The sequence below is a fragment of the Oncorhynchus tshawytscha genome, linkage group LG07 (genome assembly GCF_018296145.1).
Source record: "Oncorhynchus tshawytscha isolate Ot180627B linkage group LG07, Otsh_v2.0, whole genome shotgun sequence".
Lineage (NCBI taxonomy): Eukaryota > Metazoa > Chordata > Actinopteri > Salmoniformes > Salmonidae > Oncorhynchus > Oncorhynchus tshawytscha.
In genome coordinates, this window is record NC_056435.1 from 40,723,625 (window position 1) to 40,741,027 (window position 17,403).

Here is a 17,403-nt window from a genome sequence, read left to right on the forward strand (position 1 = left end):
GTCTTTGAAGACACTTGCCAGTTGGTCAGCGCATGCTCGCAGTACACGTCCTGGTAATCCGTCTGGCCCTGCGGTCTTGTGAATGTTGACCTGTTTAAAGGTCTTACACACATCGGTTGCTGAGAGCGTGATCACACAGTCTTCCGGAACAGCTGGTGCTCTCATGCATGTTTCTTAGTGTTATTTGACTCGAAGCGAGCATAGAAGTAGTTTTGCTCGTCTGCTAGTCTCGTGTCACTGGGCAGCTCTTGGCTGTGCTTCCCATTGTAATCTGTAACGCTTTGCAAGCCCTGCCGCATCCAACGAGCTTCAGAGCTGGTGAAAACATTTCGATCTTAGTCCTGTGTTGACGTTTTGCATGTTTGATGGTTTGTCAGAGGGCATAGCGGGATTTCTTATAAGCTCCTTGAAAGCGGCAGCTCTAGCCTTTAGCTCAGTGCAGATGCTGCCTGTAATCCATGGCTTGTGGGGACGACCTCATAGATGCACTTATCTATGAAGCCAATGACTGATGTGGCGCACTCCTTAATGCCATCGGGGGAATCATGGAACATATTCCAGTCTGCTTCATCTGACTACTTTTTTATTGGTCTAGTCACTGGTGCTTCCTGCTTTAATTTTTGCTTGTAAGCAGGAATCAGGAGGATAGATTTATCGTCAGATTTGCCAAATGGAGGACGAGGTAGAGCTTTGTATGCGTCTCTGTGTGTGGAGTATAGTTTGTCCAGAGTTATTGTTCCTCTGGTTGCACATTTAACATGCTGTTAGAAATTTGGTAAAATGGATTTAAGTTTCCCTACATTAAAGTCCCTGGCCACTAGGAGCGGAGCCTCTGGGTGAGTGTTTCCTTGTTTGCTTATGGAGGAATACAGCTCATTCAATGCTGTCTTAGTGCCAGCCTCTGACTGTGGAGGGATGTAAACAGCTGCGAAGAATACAGATGAAAATTCTCCCGGTAGGTAGTGTGGTCAACAGCTTATCATGAGATACTCTACCTCAGGCGAGCAATAGCTTGAGTGTTCCTCAAATATCGTGCACCAGTTGTTATTTACAAAAATACATAGTCCGCCGTTCCTTGTCTTACCAGACGTTGCTGTTGTATCTTGCCGGTACGTCGTATAACCAGCCAGCTGTATGTTGATATTGTCGTCGATCAGCCACGACTCCATGAAGCATAAGATGTTACAGTTTTTAATGTCCTGTTGGTAGTTTAATCTTGCACGTAACTCATTGATTTTATTCTTCAAGGATTACACGTTTGCAAGCAGAAAGGAGGGAAGTGGGGATTTATTCGATCGCCTATGAATTCTCAGGAGGCAGCCCGCCCTTCTGCCCCTCTTTCTCCACCTCCTCTTCATGCAGATTACAGGGATCGGGTCTTGTTCCCGAGGAAGCAGTATATCCTTCGCGTCGGGCTCATCAGTGTCGTGAAATGAAAAAAAGAACTCAGCTAGTACATTGGTGAGTAATCGTAGTCCTGATGTCTAGAAGTTCTTCTCGGTCATAAGAGATGGTAGAGGCAATATTATGTACAAAATATGTCTTTTTAAGTTACAAACAATGCACAAAAAAAAAAAAAAACACTTCTCTGGCACCATCTTACAACCAGTCCCCAGTCTCTGCCGTCATCTGCAGTGGCAGAAACATTGCAGTGGCCCCTCCCCATTTGGTCGCTCAAACACCCCCTTCCAGGCTCAGACAGTGCCTCCTGGACCTCCTCTAGGAATCTCTCCAGCAGCCTAAGATACGTTATTCCTGTTTGTTGTGCCAGGATTTCTGGGGTTTTCCACCCCTCCTCTCACAGCAGTCACAGGTCACCCAGCCTTAGTAAACCCGCTGCCATAAGTTGCCTCTGCAGGGTGGCCGACTGAACCGATCTCAAAGAGATGGCTGGGTTGTGGAAGATAGGCTCCTCCCACACCCACAGCCAAGGCTCCATACCCCCTTCTCGTGTGGATCTTAGCAGCTGCCAGGCCCACAGCACTGCAGAGTAAAAGTCAGGAGAGACCTCTCCAGCTTCATAAGGAACAGCTGCTAGTCCAACCCTAATCTGCCAGCTCTCCTCAGCGGCGTGCATGCTGGTTCCCTCCAGCCGACATCAGCATGGTACAGCAGTCTCTGCACCACCTTTAGTCAGAAAGCAGCCACCCTGCTCTCCAGTTCAACCAGGCCCTGTCCTCCTTCGTGGACGGTCATCTACAACACTGCCGCCCTCAGCCAGTGACGGCCCGACCAGAAAAAGTTGGGGGGGGGGTTGAGGACAGTGAGTTTATGCCAAAGGGAAGATGCCACCAGGTTGTTGATTACCAGCGCCCTTCCTCTATTATCAGTGCCCTTCCTCTATAGGACACTTGGGGCAGGAGCCACCTTCACCTGGCCAGTCTTGTCTTGACACCACTGCCTGTGACAGCCACTCCCAGTTCTTCCTGACCCACCTCTCCGAGCCCAGGTACACCCCCAACATTTTAAGCCCTTCACAACCCCACTGCAAACCCCCTGGAAGCGGATGTGCCCTATCCCCCCACTCCCCACATAACAGAGCTTTGCTCTTGCCCCAGTTTACCTTAGCTGAAGAAGCCTCCTCATACAACTTCAGACTAGTCTCTAGTGCCTGCATATCCTGACCATTCCTGACCATCACAGAAACGTAATCTGCATATGCTGACACAGCTATGCCTGTCAACACACACATGCCTGTCCAGCACACTGTCTGCAGTCTCCTGCATAGCAGACCCAAAAAAGGCTCAATGGCTAGTGTATATAACTGCCCCGATAGAGGGCATCCTTGTCTAGTCCCCTGTCTCACCCAGACTGGCCTACTGAGCCTCCCTCCCACCTTGACCATACATGACCCTCCAGTATACAACATCTTCACACAGGGCAAAAACCTTACCCCAAACCCCAAAACAGACATCACATTAAAACAATGTCTGTGAAAATAACAGAACTTATTTGGCAGGCGAAACCCCGAGGACAAACCATCCAGGAAAAAATCAATTCGAGTTCACTGTGTTTTCAATAGTTTTCTATGGGAAACTAGATTTCTGAGTCACCTGGTTGCAGTTCCTATGGCTTCCACTAGATGTCAACAGTCTTTAAAAATTGGTTGATGGTTTTCTATTGAGTAATGAAGTTGTAGTCCTGTTGTTTCCATGTGTCAAGCCAAGTGGACACTTTTGTTTGGTGCGCGCGACCTGTAACTCACTCCACTTTGATTTTATCCACTATTGAACACAGTATATTCCGTCTAAAATTTTATCGATTATTTACGTTTAGGATACCTAAAGTTGGATTCGGAAAGTTGTTTGAAATGTTCGGATTGAGTTTACAGGTGATAATTTGTAGTCATTTTGGGCGAATTGGAACCAGTGTTTTTCTGAATCAAAAGCGACAAATAAATTGACATTTTGGGGATATAAAGAAGCAATTTATCAAACAAAAGGACCATTTGTGATGTTTCTGGGACATTTTGGAGTACCAACAGAAGAAGATCTTCAAAGGCAAGGCATGAATTATATCGTTATTTCTGACTTTCGTGTCACACCTCCCTGGCCAGGCCTCCTGGGCCAGATACAGCGTTCCTCATTGAGTTCCCTGAATTCCTATCGGACCTTGTAGTCATAGCAGATAATATTCTAATCTTTGGTGACTTTAATATTCACATGGAAAAGTCCACAGACCCACTCCAAAAGGCTTTCGGAGCCATCATCGATTCAGTGGGTTTTGTCCAACATGTCTCTGGACCCACTCACTGTCACAGTCATACTCTGGACCTAGTTTTGTCCCATGGAATAAATGTTGTGGATCTTAATGTTTTTCCTCATAATCCTGGACTATCTGACCACCATTTTATTACGTTTGCAATTGCAACAAATAATCTGCTCAGACCCCAACCAAGGAACATCAAAAGTCGTGCTATAAATTCACAGACAACACAAAGATTCCTTGATGTCCTCCAGATTCCCTCTGTCTACCCAAGGATGCCAGAGGACAAAAATCAGTTAACCACCTAACTGAGGAACTCAATTTAACCTTGCGCAATACCCTAGATGCAGTTGCACCCATAAAAACTAAAAACATTTCTCATAAGAAACTAGCTCCCTGGTACACAGAAAATAAACGAGCTCTGAAGCAAGCTTCCAGAAAATTGGAACGGAAATGGCGCCACACCAAACTGGAAGTCTTCCGACTAGCTTGGAAAGACAGTACCATGCAGTACCAAAGAGCCCTTACTGCTGCTCGATCATCCTATTTTTCTAACTTAATTGAGGAAAATAAGAACAATCCGAAATTCCTTTTTGATACTGTCGCAAAGCTAACTAAAAAGCAGCATTCCCCAAGAGAGGATGGCTCTCACTTTAGCAGTGATAAATTCATGAACTTCTTTGAGGAAAAGATTATGATTATTAGAAAGCAAATTACGGACTCCTCTTTAAATCTGCGTATTCCTTCAAAGCTCAGTTGTCCTGAGTCTGCACAACTCTGCCAGGACCTAGGATCAAGAGAGACGTTCAAGTGTTTTAGTACTATATCTCTTGACACAATGATGAAAATAATCATGGCCTCTAAACCTTCAAGCTGCATACTGGACCCAATTCCAAATAAACTACTGAAAGAGCTGCTTCCTGTGCTTGGCCCTCCTATGTTGAACATAATAAACGGCTCTCTATCCACCGGATGTGTACCAAACTCACTAAAAGTGACAGTAATAAAGCCTCTCTTGAAAAAGCCAAACCTTGACCCAGAAAATATAAAAAATTATCGGCCTATATCGAATCTTCCATTCCTCTCAAAAGTTTTAGAAAAGGCTGTTGTGCAGCAACTCACTGCCTTCCTGAAGACAAACAATGTATACGAAATGCTTCAGTCTGGTTTTAGACCCCATCATAGCACTGAGACTGCACTTGTGAAGGTGGTAAATTACATTTTAATGGCATCGGACCGAGGCTCTGCTTCTGTCCTCGTGCTCCTAGACCTTAGTGCTGCTTTTGATACCGTCGATCACCACATTCTTTTGGAGAGATTGGAAACCCAAATTGGTCTACACGGACAAGTTCTGGCCTGGTTTAGATCTTATCTGTCGGAAAGATATCAGTTTGTCTCTGTGAATGGTTTGTCCTCTGACAAATCAACTGTAAATGTCGGTGTTCCTCAAGGTTCCGTTTTAGGACCCCTATTGTTTTCACTATATATTTTACCTCTTGGGGATGTCATTCGAAAACATAATGTTAACATTCACTGCTATGCGGATGACACACAGCTGTACATTTCAATGAAACATGGTGAAGCCCCAAAATTGCCCTTGCTAGAAGCATGTGTTTCAGACATAAGGAAGTGGATGGCTGCAAACTTTCTACTTTTAAATTCGGACAAAACAGAGATGCTTGTTCTAGGTCCCAAGAAACAAAGAGATCTTCTGTTGAATCTGACAATTCATCTTAATGGTTGTACAGTCGTCTCAAATAAAACTGTGAAGGACCTCGGCATTACTCTGGACCCTGATCTCTCTTTTGAAGAACATATCAAGACCATTTCAAGGACAGCTTTTTCCCATCTACGTAACATTGCAAAAATCTGAAACTTTCTGTCCAAAAATGATGCAGAAAAATGTATCCATGCTTTTGTCACTTCTAGGTTAGACTACTGCAATGCTCTACTTTCCGGCTACCCGGATAAAGCACTAAATAAACTGCAATTAGTGCTAAATACGGCTGCTAGAATCCTGACTAGAACCAAAAAAAATTGATCATATTACTCCAGTGCTAGCCTCCCTACACTGGCTTCCTGTCAAAGCAAGGGCTAATTTCAAGGTTTTACTGCTAACCTACAAAGCATTACATGGGCTTGCTCCTACCTATCTCTCTGATTTGGTCCTGCCGTACATACCTACACGTACGCTACGCTCACAACACGCAGGCCTCCTAATTGTCCCTAGAATTTCTAAGCAAACAGCTGGAGGCAGGGCTTTTTCCTATAGAGCTCCATTTTTAAGGAACGGTCTGCCTACCCATGTCAGAGACGCAAACTCGGTCTCAACCTTTAAGTCTTTACTGAAGACTCATCTCTTCAGTGGGTCATATGATTGAGTGTAGTCTGGCCCAGGAGTGGGAAGGTAAACGGAAAGGCTCTGGAGCAACGAACTGCCCTTGCTGTCTCTGCCTGGCCGGTTCCCCTCTTTCCACTGGGATTCTCTGCCTCTAACCCTTTTACAGGGGCTGAGTCACTGGCTTTACTAGGGCTCTCTCATGCCGTCCCTGGAAGGGCTGCGTCACCTGAGTGGGTTGATTCACTGATGTGGTCATCCTGTCTGGGTTGCCCCCCTTGGGTTGTGCCATGGCGGAGATCTTTGTGGGCTATACTCAGCCTTGTCTCAGGATGGTAAGTTGGTGGTTGAAGATATCCCTCTAGTGATGTGGGGGCTGTGCTTTGGCAAAGTGGGTGGGGTTATATCCTTCCTGTTTGGCCCTGTCCAGGGGTGTCCTCTGATGGGGCCACAGTGTCTCCTGACCCCTCTTGTCTCAGCCTCCAGTATTTATGCTGCAGTAGTTTATGTGTTGGGGGGCTAGGGTCAGTTTGTTATATCTGGAGTACTTCTCCTGTCCTATTCGGTGTCCTGTGTGAATTTAAGTGTGCTTTCTCTAATTCTCACTTTCTCTCTTTCTTTCTCTCTCTCGGAGGACCTGAGCCCTAGGACCATGCCCCAGGACTACCTGACATGATGACTCCTTGCTGTCCCCAGTCCACCTGGTCGTGCTGCTGCTCCAGTTTCAACTGTTCTGCCTTATTATTATTCGACCATGCTGGTCATTTATGAACATTTGAACATCTTGGCCATGTTCTGTTATAATCTCCACCCGGCACAGCCAGAAGAGGACTGGCCACCCCACATGTGCTCTCTCTAATTATCTCTTTCTCTCTTTCTTTCTCTGTCTTGGAGGACCTGAGCCCTAGGATCATGCCCCAGGACTACCTGACATGATGACTCCTTGCTGTCCCCAGTCCACCTGGCCTTGCCTCTGTTCCAGTTTCAACTGTTCTGCCTTTGGCTATGGAACCCTAAACTGTTCTGTTTTACTCTTGAGGTGCTGTCCTGTTGCACCCTCTACAACCACTGTGATCTCCACCCGGCACAGCCAGAAGAGGACTGGCCACTCCTCATAGCCTGGTTCCTCTCTAGGTTTCTTCCTAGGTTTTTGCCTTTCTAGGGAGTTTTTCCTAGCCACCGTGCTTCTACACCTGCATTGCTTGCTGTTTTGGGTTTTAGGCTGGGGCTATATAAATTGATTTGATTTGATAGAGGACTGAGGGTCTTCCAAATATTGAAAGTGTGTCAATAGTTACCCATGTTATTTTGTAAATGTATACATATATTTTTTACATATATTTTTTAATCAAATAATAATTGATTTTTTAAACAACAAAAAAAAACATTTTCTTTCTCAATTTTTTTTAGGGGGGGTGTGTTGGAATACCATTTTGGTATTTTGTATATAGTTATTTGTTTCAAAATGTATACCTTCACCAATTTGGCCACTTGGGTATGGGTACATTTGGGCTACTTGTGTGGGACACCTGGGTGACTTCATGATAAATGTCATGTAGCACACTCATTTTGGAAGTTATCATTCTGAAACTTTGCTGTTGCCCTCTTATATTTTTCACTGAAATTGTCCCCATCATCCTATCTGAATGTTTGTTTTATCTTGTTCATTTTAAAGATGATGATACAAAAAAAAAAAATTAAAAACGTATGTTTTTTAAAATTGTTTTATCTAAACCAGATCTATTGTGTGTTATTCTCCTACCTTCAATTCACATTTACACAAACTGCAGAGTGTTGTCTTTCAAATGGTACCAAGAATATGCATATCCTTGGTTCTGTGCCTGAGCTACAGGCTGTTAGATTTGGGTATGTCTTCAGGTGGAAATTGCACAAAGTAGGGGGGGAGTTGCAAGAGGTTTTAAGGCCATGCAACCTGAGTTGAAACCTGAGTGAGGTGTACATGTACAGTACATAAACAGATGCATGCGCCCTATATTTATGTGGTGGACACTTGATATGGTCACATGATATTGTTGTGGTTTGTTACAAAATCATGTTACGACCACACATATCAATATGAATTTATATATCAATATTTTGCTAAGTCTTGCTAAGTGGATGGGTCTCTACAGAAGGTGTAAATGTTACAGCCAAATGGTTACAGTAGCAATATCAGAAATAGATAGTGTCAATATAAATAAAATAATATACAGTATGTAGAAGAACAATATCAATGTCAATGATAGACGAGGTAGTTTCATGCATACAAATTATACAGGCAGACCATCTTTGGGAGGAAGGATGTCAGCGTTGCGCAGCCTGGTCTCGACAGTCCGAGCGCTCCTTGGCAACAACACCAGGCTCCAGAGCATCAAAGCTGTAAAACAGGGAATAACAAAAATCATCTGAAGAGATTACAAGCCTGCACAACATCAATTCACCTCTGAAGTGTATATAAGAAGAATAACCATATACAATGCAATGAAATTATTTTCACCTGAAGTGCTGGTACTACTTGATCTGTGATACGGAGTCAGGTGTTGTTGCATCTGGTCTCCAGTGCGTCTCCTCGGGCCGGCATACATGGCACCAGCCTTACAAATGGTGTCCCCGGTTCGCCAGCACAGCCCAGTGTGGACTATTCCACCTCGCCGCACTGACCTGGCTACAGGGAGCATTCAACCAGGTAAGGTTGGGCAGGCTCGGTGCTCAAGAGCTCCAGTGCACCTGCACGGTCCGGTCTATCCGGTGCCACCTCCAGGCACCAGCCCTCCGGTGGCAGCCCCCCGCACCAGGCCGTCTCTCTGTCTTCTGCCTACAGGTGCTCCCGTCTGTCTTGAGCCGCCAGAGTCTCCCGTCTGTCCTGAGCCGCCAGAGTCTCCCGTCTGTCCTGAGCCGCCAGTGTCTCCCGTCTGTCCTGAGCCGCCAGTGTCTCCTGTCTGTCCTGGGCCGCCAGAGCTGCCAGTCAGCCAGGAGCCGCCAGAGCCGCCAGTCAGCCAGGAGCCACCAGAGCCGCCAGTCAGCCAGGAGCCGCCAGAGCCGCCAGTCAACCAGGACCCGCCAGAGCCGCCGGTCAGCCAGGAGCAGCCAGAGCCGCCAGTCAGCCAGGAGCCGCCAGTCAGCCAGGATCCGCCAGAGCAGCCAGTCAGCCAGGAGCCGCCAGAGCCGCCAGTCTGTCCTGAGCCGCCAGAGCTGCCAGTCAGCCAGGAGCCGCCAGAGTCGCCACTCTGTCCTAAACCGACAGTCAGCCAGGAGCTGCCAGAGCCGTCGGTCAGCCAGGAGCTGCCAGAGGCGGCAGTCAGTCCGGAGCTGCCCCTCAGTCCGGCGCTGCCCCTCAGTCCAGAGGCGCTCCTCAGTCCAGTGGGGCCTTTGATTAGGGTCCTCGGTCCTAGGTGGGAGGCGAGGGTCGTCGCTCTAAAGAGGCTAATGGAGAGGGCAATGACTATGGTGGAGTGGGGTCATCCCGCGCCAGAGCCGCCACCCCAGACAGATGCCCACCCAAACTCTCCCCTATAGTTTTAGGTTTTGCGGCCGGAGTCCGCACCTTGGGGGGAGGGTACTGTCACACTCTGACCATAGTTTGCGTTGTTTGTTTCTATGTTTTGTTTGGTCAGGGTGTGATATGTGTGGGCATTCTATGTTGTATGTCTAGTTTGTCTGTTTCTATGTGTTTGGCCTGATATGGTTCTGAATCAGAGGCAGGTGTTAGTCGTTGTCTCTGATTGGGAACCATATTAAGGTAGCCTGTTTTGTATAGTGGGGTGTGGGTGATTGTTCCTGTTTCCAGTGTTCCTGTGTTGGTATTCACGTTATGGGACTGTTTCGTCTTCGTACTTTTTTGTCAGTTCATAATTTTTGTTCGTTGCTTAAGTATCCCATTAAAAATGGATAATCATCATGCTGTATTTTGGTCCTCCTCTCTTTCTCCCGAAGACGATCGTTACGAAGATAAATTACAATTAATTGTCTCACCACTGTTGGTCTGTCTTTAAACAGCTCAGTGAAAGGTATTTGCCTGCCTCCCATATATTTATATATTGTTTTTTTTGTTTTGTTTTTTTGTTTTTGAATGTACACTACCTAGAAGGCCAACATTCCGGAGTCGCCTCTTCACTGTTGACGTAGCGACTAGAGTTTTGCGGGTTCTATTTAAGGAAGTTGCCAGTTGAGGACTTGTGAGGTGTCTGTTTCTCAAACTAGACGCTCTAATGTACTTGTCCTCTTGCTCAGTTGTGCACCGGGGCCTCACACTCCTCTTTCTATTCTGGTCAGAGCCAGTTTGCGCTGGTATGTGAAGGGAATAGTACACAGTGTTATGCGAGATCTTCAGTTTCTTGTCAATTTCTCGCATGGAATAGCCTTAATTTCTCAGAACAAGAATAGACTGACGAGTTTCAGAAGAAAGTTTGTTTCTGGCCATTTTGAGCCTGTAATCGAACCCACAAATGCTGATGCTCCAGATACTCAACTAGTCAAAAGAAGGCCAGTTTAATTGCTTCTTTAAACCAGCACAACAGTTTGCAGCTGTGCTAACATAATTGCAAAAGGGTTTTCTTGTTACGGCTTTCTTCCGTCGAAGGAGAGTCGGACCAAAATGCAGGTTAGTTCGATACATGTTTAATGAAAGAATAAACACGACAAATACAAAAACAAGAAACGGAACGTGAAAACCTATACAGCCTATCTGGTGAATACAAACACACTGAGACAGGAACAATCACCCACAAAACACACAGTGAAACCCAGGCTACCTAAATATGGTTCCCAATCAGAGACAACGAGAATCACCTGACTCTGATTGAGAACCGCCTCAGGCAGCCATAAACTATGCTAGACACCCCTACTCAGCCACAATCCCAATACCTACTAAAACCCCAATACCAAAACACAACACAAAATAAACCCATGTCACACCCTGGCCTGACCAAATAAATATATAAACACAAAATACTAAGACCAGGGCGTGACAGAACCCCCCCCCCCCCAAGGTGCGGACTCCCGGCCGCACACTAAAACCCATAGGGGAGGGTACGGGTGGGCGTCTGTCCACGGTGGCGGCTCCGGCTCGGGACGTGGACCCCACTCCAACCAAGTCTTAGTCCCCCTGTAACGCGTCCTTTGATTGGCGACCCTCGCCGCCGACCTAGGCCTAATAACCCTCACCAAGGACCCCACTGGACTGAGGGGCAGCTCGGGACTGAGGTAGAAGCTCGAGACTGAGGGGAAGCTCGGGACTGAGGGGAAGCTCGGGACTGAGGGGAAGCTCGGGACTGAGGGGAAGCTCGGGACTGAGGGGTAGCTCGGGACTGAGGGGTAGCTCAGCACTGAGGGGAAGCTCAGCACTGAGGGGAAGCTCAGCACTGAGGGGAAGCTCAGCACTGAGGGGAAGCCTAGTACTGAGAGGAAGCCCAGTACTGAGAGGAAGCCCAGTACTGAGAGGAAACTCAGGCAGGTAGTAGGCTCTGGCAGATCCTGGCTAGCTGGTGTTTCTGGCAGATCCTGGCTTACTGGCGGATCCTGGCTAGCTGGTGGTTCTGGCAGATCCTGGCTGACTGGCGGATCCTGGCTGACTGGCGGATCCTGGCTGACTGGCGGATCTGGAAGATCATGGCTGACTGGTGGATCCTGGCTGACTGGTGGATCTGGAAGATCCTGGCTAGCTGGTGGTTCTGGCAGATCCTGGCTGACTGGCGGATCCTGGCTAGCTGGTGGTTCTGGCGGATCCTGGCTGACTTGCGGATCTGGAAGATCTGGCTGACTGGCTGCGGATCTGGAAGATCATGGCTGACTGGCGGATCCTGGCTGACTGGCGGATCTGGAAGATCCTGGCTGACTGGTGGATCCTGGCTGACTGGCGGATCGAAGATCATCTGGCTGACTCCATGGCAGATCCTGGCAGCTCTGGCTGCTCCATGCAGACTGGCAGCTCTGGCTGCTCCATGCAGACTGGCAGCTCTGGCTGCTCCATGCAGACTGGCAGCTCTGGCTGCTCCATGCAGACTGGCAGCTCTGGCTGCTCCATGCAGACTGGCATCTCTGGCTGCTTCATGCAGACTGGCAGCTCTGGCTGCTCCATGCAGACTGGCAGCTCTGGCTGCTCCATGCAGGCTGGCAGCTCAGGCTGCGCTGAACAGGCAGGAGACTCCAGCAGCGCTGTAGAGGAGGAAGGCTCTGGCAGCGCTGAACATGCGGGAGACTCCGGCAGCGCAGGAGAGGAGGAAAGCTCTGGTTGCGCTGAACAGGCGGGAGGCTCCGGCAGCGCTAAACAGGCGAGGCGCACTGAAAGCCTGGTACGTGGTGCTGGCACTGGGTAGAGGACATGCACAGGAAGCCTGGTGCGGGGAGCTGCCACCGGAGAACTGGTGTGTGGAGGTGGCACTGGATAGACCGGACCGTGCAGGCGCACTGGAGCTCTTGAGCACCGAGCCTGCCCAACCTTACCTGGCTCGATGCCCACTCTAGCCCGGCCAATACGAAGAGCTGGTATGTACCGCACCGGGCTATGCACCCGCACTGGAGACACCGTGCGCTCCACAGCATAACACGGTGCCTGCCCGGTCTCTTTAGCCCCCCGGTAAGCACAGGAAGTTAGCGCAGGTCTCCTACCTGGCGTAGCCATACTCCCTGTGAGCCCCCCAATACATTTTTGGGGCTGACTCTTGGGCTTCCATCCGCGTCGCCGTGCTGCCTCTTCATACCAGCGCCTCTCCGCTTTCGCCGCCTCCAGTTCTTCTATGGGGTGTCGATATTCACCAGGCTGTGCCCAGGGTCCTTTTCCGTCCAACATTTCCTCCCAAGTCCAGAAGTCCTTTGATCGCTGCTCCTGACGATAAACAGGGGGAGTTGGCTCAGGTCTGAACCCTGACCCTGAGCCCCCCCCCAAGAAATTTTTGGGGCTGACTTTCGGGTTTCCTTGCCAACCGTGTTCCCTGGTATCGTCGGCTCCTATCTCCGGCTGCCTCTGCTCTCCTAAGTGCCTCCACCTGTTCCCATGGGAGGCGATCTCTTCCAGCCAGTATCTCCTCCCAAGTGTAACAACCTTTGCCATCCAAAACGTCTTCCCATGTCCATTCCTCCTTGCGCTGCTTCTGCTGTCGCTGCCTGTCACCACGCTGCTTGGTCCAGTTGTGGTGGGTGATTCTGTTACGGCTTTCTTCCGTCGAAGGAGAGTCGGACCAAAATGCAGCGTGGTTAGTTCGATACATGTTTAATGAAAGAATAAACACGACAAATACAAAAACAAGAAACGGAACGTGAAAACCTATACAGCCTATCTGGTGAATACAAACACACTGAGACAGGAACAATCACCCACAAAACACACAGTGAAACCCAGGCTACCTAAATATGGTTCCCAATCAGAGACAACGAGAATCACCTGACTCTGATTGAGAACCGCCTCAGGCAGCCATAGACTATGCTAGACACCCCTACTCAGCCACAATCCCAATTCCTACTAAAACCCCAATACCAAAACACAACACAAAATAAACCCATGTCACACCCTGGCCTGACCAAATAAATATATAAACACAAAATGCTAAGACCAGGGCGTGACATTTCTAATGATCAATTAGCCTTTTAAAATGATAAACTTGGATTAGCTAACACAACGTGCCATTGGAACACAGGAGTGATGGTTGCTGATAATGGGCCTCTGTACGCCTATGTAGATATTCCATTAAAAATCTGCCATTTCCAGCTACAATAGTCATTTACAACATTAACAATGTCTACACTGTATTTCCGATCAATTTTAATGGACAAAAAGTTTGCTTTTCTTTCAAAAACAAGGACATTTCTAAGTGACCCCGAACTTTTCAACGGTAGTGTATATCTATCCATCTATTTCTTTAATCAGTATAAAGAAGGAAATGTTGCTTACTTGTTGAGCAAAATCAAAGCTGTAATGCATCCTGATGTCTTTGCTTGATGGTTCAGTAGGGGCCCTCAGAGACAACTGGTTCAGTAGGGGCCCCCAGAGACAACTGGTTCAGTAGGGGCCCCCAGAGACAACTGGTTCAGTAGGGGCCCCCAGAGACAACTGGTTCAGTAGGGGCCCTCAGAGACAACTGGTTCAGTAGGGGCCCCCAGAGACAACTGGTTCAGTAGGGGCCCTCAGAGACAACTGGTTCAGTAGGGGCCCTCAGAGACAACTGGTTCAGTAGGGGCCCTCAGAGACAACTGGTTCAGTAGGGGCCCCCAGAGACAACTGGTTCAGTAGGGGCCCCCAGAGACAACTGGTTCAGTAGGGGCCCTCAGAGACAACTGGTTCAGTAGGGGCCCTCAGAGACAACTGGTTCAGTAGGGGCCCCCAGAGACAACTGGTTCAGTAGGGGCCCTCAGAGACAACTGGTTCAGTAGGGGCCCTCAGAGACAACTGGTTCAGTAGGGGCCCTCAGAGACAACTGGTTCAGTAGGGGCCCTCAGAGACAACTGGTTCAGTAGGGGCCCTCAGAGACAACTGGTTCAGTAGGGGCCCTCAGAGACAACTGGTTCAGTAGGGGCCCTCAGAGACAACTGGTTCAGTAGGGCCCTCAGAGACAACTGGTTCAGTAGGGCCCTCAGAGACAACTGGTTCAGTAGGGGCCTCCAGAGACAACTGGTTCAGTAGGGGCCCTCAGAGACAACTGGTTCAGTAGGGGCCCTCAGAGACAACTGGTTCAGTAGGGGCCCTCAGAGACAACTGGTTCAGTAGGGGCCCTCAGAGACAACTGCAGCTTCTGGAAAATTCAGAAATAATGTGAGATCAATAAAAGTAGTGCCAATCATGTTGGAGATCAATTAAATAATCAAAACGTGTTTATGTTTACATACCAAGTGTTGTCATCGATTCCTTGTAGAGACGCCACACTGCTGCTTTTGTAGCAGCTTTCCACCAAAGTGATTGTGTCCTGAGTGGTGTCCTGGTAATACTATTGCATTATCCTCTGCATAGTTGTTAATAAAGTTCCCCACTCGCTGCAAAGCCTCATGCTTCAGGTGTGACCTCTGCTTGCTTGGGCCAGCTCTCTTTTTATTGGGAGGCATTGGACCATTCTCTTTGTATGACTGGTGGAGGAAGCGTGTTCTACTGATGCTGAAAGACAAATTCCAGATACAAATATTTTAGCACTATTTTACAACAGATGCAAAATGTCATTCTGCGATAACATCACCACACACAGTTTATCTAACGTCAGCTAGCTAGCTAACAGCAAGCTTTAACTTTGGGTCTTTTGTTTAGACATGTAATGTTAACGATAGCAACCTAAACAATTAACTATAATACCAAACCATAAGAGTACTAGCAATACAAACCGATCATCATAGCTAGCTAAAGTTAACCAAATATAGAAGGTTCAATGTTAGCTAGCAAGCTAACCATCAAACATCAGCTAGCTAGCTAACAGAAGCATTAACTTGCAATGAAAACAACTTTCTGACCAAATTAGAAATGTATAATATCAAACTGTAAGTAGACTCGTACCGTATATATGGATGAAAGCTTCACGGCAGACTGCAACCCCTTTCATTAAATAAGACGTCCTGTGTCCTTTCTGTTTTTTATGTTCAGCTTGCTTGGCCCATTATTGTTGTGTCAAGTCACTCTGGTTCACACTGACTGTGTGCAATGCTATATGAAACATCTTAAGCTTTAGCTTTGGGTTACAGATGGCCACCCAAACTGACCATTTTACTCACCCTAGCAGAGCTGGTTAGGCTGTTTTCATGTTATCCAGAGTGTTGGTGACTATAACTGTGCTCCTGACAACAATTTAATTCCGCATTTATGCCAACGTTTATCATTATCTCAGCCAATCATGGCTAGCGGAAAGGTTGCTCGCTCGCTTTTTCTGTGGCTTAATCAATTAGGCTCCTAATTTAACAATTGTATTCATATTTACAGATGGCATAAAAGTTTGTTATTAAGGCACATGAAAGTTCACATGTTCAGGAAGGCATTAAAAAATCAAAATATGCATTTAGATTTTTTTTAAATGTTTACGTTCAAACGGCCCTCCTGTGAAGTCGAGACTTGCGACTTAAGCCTAGTTTCCTGAAACAGGTCACAAGAATAATCTACTCTTAGAGGAAAATAGATGGACAATGAAAAGAGGTTCTCAAATCAATCAAACTCTTACAGTATGTGAGGAGTGATTGTTTATTGAAGGATGTAGCATATGGCTGTTTGGTTATTTATTCAACCATTCCAACCAATCAATCAACCAATTTCGAGTTTCAGAATAAAACATGTATCTGTGCATGCATGCGTGTGCCGCCTCCTCTCCTTCCATGTTTATCATCTCCAGATGCCATGCCTCAACGTTCTCCCGTAACTACTGTGAACACGTATGAGACGACTGTTATTTCAAACATAATAACACTACACGACTTCATCAACCAAACAGTGCTCTATCAAACACTCTGACTATCCCAGGAATATTTAATCACCAAATGCCAAACTGCTACGCCACATCCTAATTTTCATCCATGCAAAGGTAATTTGTTTCAGTATTATGAATTAATTAAAGACTAACGAAGATGGGGAACGCTGTAGAATGTATAATTAACAGCTCCTTGAAGACAGATTGATTCTCTTCCCTCCTTTGTGTGGCCCGTCTTCTTTTGTATTTTTCTTCTGATTCTTCACTTCCTCATTCTTCTTCCACTGCATCCTCCTCTTTCCTCTATCTCTCTCTTTCTTATCTTCCTGTGAGTTGATTATTCTATGCTCTTTATCAGGAGAGAGAGTGTGTGTGTGTGTGTGTGTGTGTGTGTGTGTGTGTGTGTGTGTGTGTGTGTGTGTGTGTGTGTGTGTGTGTGTCTGCATGTGGGCACCTTCTGTGTGCATTTGTGTGCATGCATCTTCTGTGTGTGTGTGTGTGTGTGTGGTCATGCAGCTTCTGTGTGTGTGTGTGTGTGTTTGCGTGTGAGTGTTCGTGCGTGTGAGTGTGTGTGTGCGATCTCTGGCTCCTGAGCGTGTGTGATGATGAGATAGTCACGCGGTGTGAGAGTGACAGGACCGTAAAGAAGTCTTGTAGTGGAGAGGACAGTCTAATGATGACCACACACCCAGGGAAAATGACATGCAACTGTGGACACCAGGCACCATTTTGGACCATCGTGCAGTGTATGTCAATGGCTTGATCATAAACGAAAACTAGTCTCCACTCCCCAGTCTGCTTACTTATCAAAGTCTGAGACCAAACTGGATTAGAAAGAGCATCTGTTAGTCATCAAAGCAGCTGTCTTCCTTAAGGGCCTGTAAGATCATTAAACCAGGCAAGTCAGTTAAGAACAAATTATTATTCACAATGACAGCCTACCCCAGCCAAACCTGGACGACACTGGGCCAATTGTGTACCATCCTATGGGAC